The sequence below is a fragment of the Choloepus didactylus genome, chromosome X, assembly GCF_015220235.1.
Source record: "Choloepus didactylus isolate mChoDid1 chromosome X, mChoDid1.pri, whole genome shotgun sequence".
NCBI lineage: Eukaryota > Metazoa > Chordata > Mammalia > Pilosa > Megalonychidae > Choloepus > Choloepus didactylus.
Genome location: NC_051334.1, coordinates 41158361 through 41164461, shown reverse-complemented (window position 1 = coordinate 41164461; position 6101 = coordinate 41158361).

Sequence of the window (6101 nt, the reverse complement as noted above, 5' to 3'; positions counted from 1 at the left end):
TTTTTAGTTGCTATTGAAAATGGTATCTTTTTCTTGACTGTACTCTTCAGTTTGTTCATTTCTAGCATATAGAAACATTACTGACTTATGTGCATTAATCTTGTATCCCGCTACTTTGCTAAATTTGTTTATTAGCTCTAGTAGCTGTATCGTCGATTTCTCAGGGTTTTCTAGATATAAGATCATATCATCTGCAAACAATGACAGTTTTACTTCTTCTTTTCCAATTTGGATGCCTTTTATTTCTTTGTCTTGCCGGATTGCCCTGGCTAGCACTTCCAGCACAATGTTGAATAACAGTGGTGACAGCGGGCATCCTTGTCTTGTTCCTGATCTTAGAGGGAAGGCTTTCAGTCTCTCACCATTGAGTACTATGCTGGCTGTGGGTTTTTCATATATGCTCTTTATCATGTTGAGGAAGTTTCCTTCAATTCCTACCTTTTGAAGTGTTTTTATCAAAAAGGGATGTTGGATTTTGTCAAATGCTTTTTCAGCATCTATTGAGATGATCAATTGATTTTTTCCCTTTTGACTTGTTAATGTGTTGTAATACATTGATTATTTTTCTTATGTTGAACCATCCTTGCATGCCTGGAATGAACCCCACTTGGTCATGGTGTATGATTTTTTTAATGTGTCTTTGGATTCGATTTGCAAGTATTTTGTTGAGGATTTTTGCATCTATATTCATTAGGGAGATTGGCCGGTAGTTTTCCTTTTTTGTAACATCTTTGCCTGGTTTTGGTATTAGATTGATGTTAGCTTCATAAAATGAGTTAGGTAGTGTTCCATTTTCTTCAATGTTTTGAAAGAGTTTGAGTAAGATTGGTGTCAGTTCTTTCTGGAAAGTTTGGTAGAATTCCCCTGTGAAGCCATCTGGCCCTGGGCATTTATTTGTGGGAAGATTTTTGATGACTGATTGGATCTCTTTGCTTGTGATGGGTTGGTTGAGGTCTTCTATTTCTTCTCTGGTCAGTCTAGGTTGTTCGTATGTTTCCAGGAAATTGTCCATTTCTTCTACATTGTCCAGTTTGTTGCCATACAGTTGTTCATAATATCCTCTTATAATTTTTTTAATTTCTTCAGGATCTGCAGTTATGTCACCTTTTTCATTCATTATTTTGTTTATATGGGTCTTCTCTCTTTTTGATTTTGTCAGTCTAGCTAGGGGCTTGTCAATCTTGTTGATCTTCTCAAAGAACCAACTTTTGGTGATATTTATCCTCTCTATTGTTTTTTTGTTCTCTATGTCATTTATTTCTGCTTTAGTCCTTGTTATTTCTTTTCTTCTACTTGGTTTAGCATTGGTTTGCTGTTCATTTTCTAGCTTCTTCAGTTGATCCATTAGTTCTTTGATTTTGGCTCTTTCTTCCTTTTTAATATATGCGTTTAGTGCTATAAATTTCCCCCTTAGCACTGCTTTTGCTGCATCCCATAGGTTTTGGTATGTTGTGTTCTCATTTTCATTCGTCTCTATATATTTAGCAATTTCTCTTGCTATTTATTCTTTAACCCACTGATTGTTTAGGAGTGTGTTGTTTAACCTCCAGGTATTTGTGAATTTTCTAAGTCTCTGATGGTTATTGACTTCTAATTGTATTCCATTGTGGTCAGAGAATGTGCTTTGAATAATTTCAATCTTTTTAAATTTATTGAGGCTTGTTTTATGTCCCAGCATATGATCTATTCTGGAGAAAGTTCCGTGAGCACTAGAAAAGTATGTGTATCCTGGTGATTTGGGATGTAATGTCCTGTATATGTCTGTTAAATCTAATTCATTTATCAGATTGTTTAGGTTTTCAATTTCCTTATTGGTCTTCTGTCTGGTTGATCTATCTATAGGAGAGAGTGATGTGTTGAAGTCTCCCACAATTATTGTGGAAACATCAATTGCTTCCTTTAGTTTTGCCAGTGTTTCTCTCATGTATTTTGTGGCACCTTGATTGGGTGCATAGACATTTACAATTGTTATTTCTTCTTGCTGAATTGCCCCTTTTATTAGTATGTAGTGGCCTTCTGTGTCTCTCAAAATATCCCTGCATTTGAAGTCTATTTTATCTGAGATTAATATTGCTACACCTGCTTTCTTTTGGCTGTAGCTTGCATGAAATATTTTTTTCCATCCTTTCACTTTCAGTTTCTTTGTGTCCCTGTGTCTAAGATGAGTCTCTTGTATGCAACATATTGATGGTTCATTTTTTTTTGATCCATTCTGCAAATCTATATCTTTTAATTGGGGAGATTAATCCATTTACATTCAACGTTAAAACCGTGAAGGCATTTCTTGAATCGGCCATCTCATCCTTTGGTTTATGTTTGCCATATTTTTCCCTCTCTCTATTAATATCCTTTATTGTACCCATACCGAATCTCTTTAGTACTGAACCTTTCTCCAAGTCTCTCTGTCCTGTCTTTGTTTCTCTGTCTGTAGGGCTCCCTTTAGTATCTCCAGTAGGGCAGGTCTCTTGTTAGCAAATTCTCTCAGCATTTGTTTGTCTGTGAAAAATTTAAGCTCTCCCTCAAATTTGAAGGAGAGCTTTGCTGGATAAAGTATTCTTGGCTGGAAATTTTTCTCACTCAGAATTTTAAATATATCGTGCCACTGCCTTCTTGCCTCCATGGTGGCTGCTGAGTAGTCACTACTTAGTCTTATGCTGTTTCCTTTGTATGTGGTGAATTGCTTTTCTCTTGCTGCTTTCAGAACTTGCTCCTTCTCTTCTGTGTTTGACAGTGTGATCAGTATATGTCTCGGAGTGGGTTTATTTGGATTTATTCTATTTGGAGTTCGCTGAGCATTTATGATTTGTGTATTTATGTTGTTTTGAGGATTTGGGAAGTTTTCCCCAACAATTTCTTTGAATACTCTTCCTAGACCTTTACCCTTTTCTTCCCCTTCTGGGACACCAATGAGTCTTATATTTGGACGTTTCATATTATCTATCATATCCCTGAGGTCCATTTTGATTTTTTCAATTTTTTTCCCCATTCTTTCTTTTATGCTTTCATTTTCCATTCTGTCATCTTCCAGGTCACTGATTCTTTGTTCAACTTCCTCTAGTCTTGTACTATGAGTGTCCAGAATCTTTTTAATTTGGTCAACAGTTTCTTTAATTTCCATAAGATCATCCATTTTTTTATTTAGTCTTGCAATGTCTTCTTTATGCTCTTCTAGAGTCTTCTTGATTTCCTTCATATCCTGTACTATGGTCTCATTGTTCATCTTTAGTTCTTTGAGTAGCTGCTCTAGTTGCTGTGTCTCTTCTGGTATTTTGATTTGGGTGCTTGGGCTTGGGTTATCCATATCGTCTGGTTTTTTCATATGCTTTATAATTTTCTGTTGTTTTTGGCCTCGTGGCATTTGCTGAACTTGATAGGGTTCTTTTAGGGTTTGTAGACCTATTGAAGTCCTTATCTCTAATTTATCAGATCTACAGCTTCGTGGAGTACACTTTCTCTAACTAACCAGCAGGTGGCGTCCACGAGCCACCTGTTCTCCACAAGCCAGTTCTCCCCTGCTTAGCCTTTTTGGTGAGTGGGGGAGTGAGTCTTGTGGGGCCCAATTGGTGTACCAAGCTTGCGTGTGTAGTTGGTGTTGCCTGCCCTGTATGTGGGGCGTGTTTCTGGGCAGTCGGGGAGGGGGGGTGGCCCTAACAATCAAATCTCCCTGATGATCCTAGAGTTTTAAATCTGCTGCAATAGTCTAATCCTTCAGTTCAGTCCTGCCACAGTTTGTCTCTGCCACTGACCCACAAGTCCTTGGTATTGGCGTATGGCTCCAGAGACTTCCAAGTGGGCCCCTCTTCCAGGCTGTGCACCCCGGGTCCTCTGTTGAGGGATGACTGTGCTATGTCACAGGTGAGTGCCGTCCCCCCAGGGCAGTTCTGGGCTGCTGGGCTGTGTACGGAGGCTCCCAGTCTGCTCAAATGATGGCTGAATGGGGCTTTGTTAATTCACACTGCTCCACCTTCCCAGCTCTGGGACAATCAGCTGAGGTTGCACGGAAGGCTAATGTCCACGCCCAGTTTTGTGGTGTGTGCCTGTTATTTGAAGCACTTCCGTCACACTGGGTTGTCTGGGGCAGCTCTGGGCTATGGGGCTGGCGATGGGCAGGAGTGTTTCCTGTCCACCAGGATGGTGGCTGTGAGCGGACACCCCCCTTTTCTTGGGAAGTTGTGGTGTTTAGTGAATTTTCTCAGCCACTGGATTATTGCCTTTTGTCTCAGAGCTCTCTTAGTTCTGCTCTTGACTTGACGTGCCCAAATTGCAATTCTTTGAAGCTTTCTGTATTGCGCTTCTTAGAGTAATTGTTTTAGAAAAGGAAAAAAGGATTAAAAAAAAAAAAAAAAAAAAAAAGGGCCCTCCTCAGAGATCTAATGGGTTATTGAAATGCTAATAGACAAAGCAACCAGGGCCATTAAGGAAAGGTCCACAGGGCAGAGAGATCAGCTTTTCTTTGGGATTTGCATATGCGCCTCAAGGCCTGAGCTCCGCCCTTCCCCTTTCTGTGTTCACCAGAACTCCAAAAATCCTCTGCTTTTATTTTGGAGTTTTTCGTGTTATTTTTTTTTTTTCTATGCCTGTCTCCTCTCTGCTGGGCTGGCAGCTCTCAGATTCTCTGGTGTCTGGTCTCAGTCTATCTATGGTTGGAGTCTGGATCAGTAGAATGAGTTTCCGAGAAGGGCTACCACTGCAGTTCTCCCTTCTCCTTCCCAGAGCTGGCTGCCCCTCCTCCCACGGGACTGAGCCTGGCAGGGAGGGGCGCGGGTCCCCTGGCCGCAAAAACTTACAGATTTCGCTGATCTCAGCAGTTCGACATTTTCATGAGTGTTGTATGAAGTATGCCCAAAGACAGATTGCTCTGTGGTGTCCAGTCCACGCAGTTCCTGGCTTTTTTCCCACTAATTGTAACAAAGGCAGTATACCAAAACTAAATGTCTATAAGAGGGGAATATAAGGGTGGGGTATGCGATTCTTGGCATTGGTGTTGTTGTCTGACCTTTTTGTTGTATTTTTCTTTTAATTTTTCTTTTATACTTTTTAGTTGTCATTTTTTTTCTTTTTTTCTTTTTTCTCCTCTTCCTCTTTCTTTTTGGAAGAAATGGAAATGTCCTCATATAGATTGTGGGGGTGAATGCATAACTATGTGATTATACTGGGAACCATTGATTGTTTACTTAGGAGGGAATGTATGGTGTGTGAATAAACCTGTTTAAAAGAAAGGGGGAAAAAAAAACCCACTATCCAACTATAACCCATGGTAGGTTTGCCAGATTTAAAAAAAAAAGAAAAGTTGGTTCTTTGAGAAGATCAACAAGATTGACAGACCCTTACCTAGACTGACAAAGTCAAAAAGAGAGAAGACCCAAATAAACAGAGTCAGAAAGGAGAGTGGGGTAATTACTATGGCTCCTGAAGAAATTTTTAAAAAAATCTTAAGAGGATACCATGAACAACTCTATGCCAACAAGCTATACAATTTAGAGGAAATGAATAATTTCCTGGAAACACATGAACAACCTAGACTGACCCAAGAAGAAATAGAAGACCTTAACAAACCAACCACAAGCAAAGATAGCCAATCAGTCATCAAAAATCTACCTACAAATAAAAGCACTGTGCCAGATGGCTTCACAGGGGAATTTTACCAAACTTTCCAAAAAGAATTGACACCAATCCTGCTCAAACTTTTTCAAAAAAATTGAAGAAAAAGGAACACAACATAACTCATTTTATGAAGTTAATATCACTCTAATACCAAAACCAGATAAAGATACTACAAAAAAGGAAAACTAAAGGCCAATCTCCCTAATGAATATAGATGCAAAAATTCTTTAAAAAATACTTGAAAATCAAACCCCAAGGCACATTAAAAGAATTCTATACCATGACCAAGTGGGGTTCATCCCTGGCATGCAATGGTGGTTCAACATAAGAAAATCAATTAATGTAATACAACACTATTAACAAATTCAAAGGGAAAGATCAAATGATCATCTTGATAGATGCTTGAAAAAGTGTCTGACAAAATTCAGCATCCCTTTTTGATAAATATACTTTAAAAGGTAGAAATTGAAGGAAACTTCCTCAATATGATAAAGGGC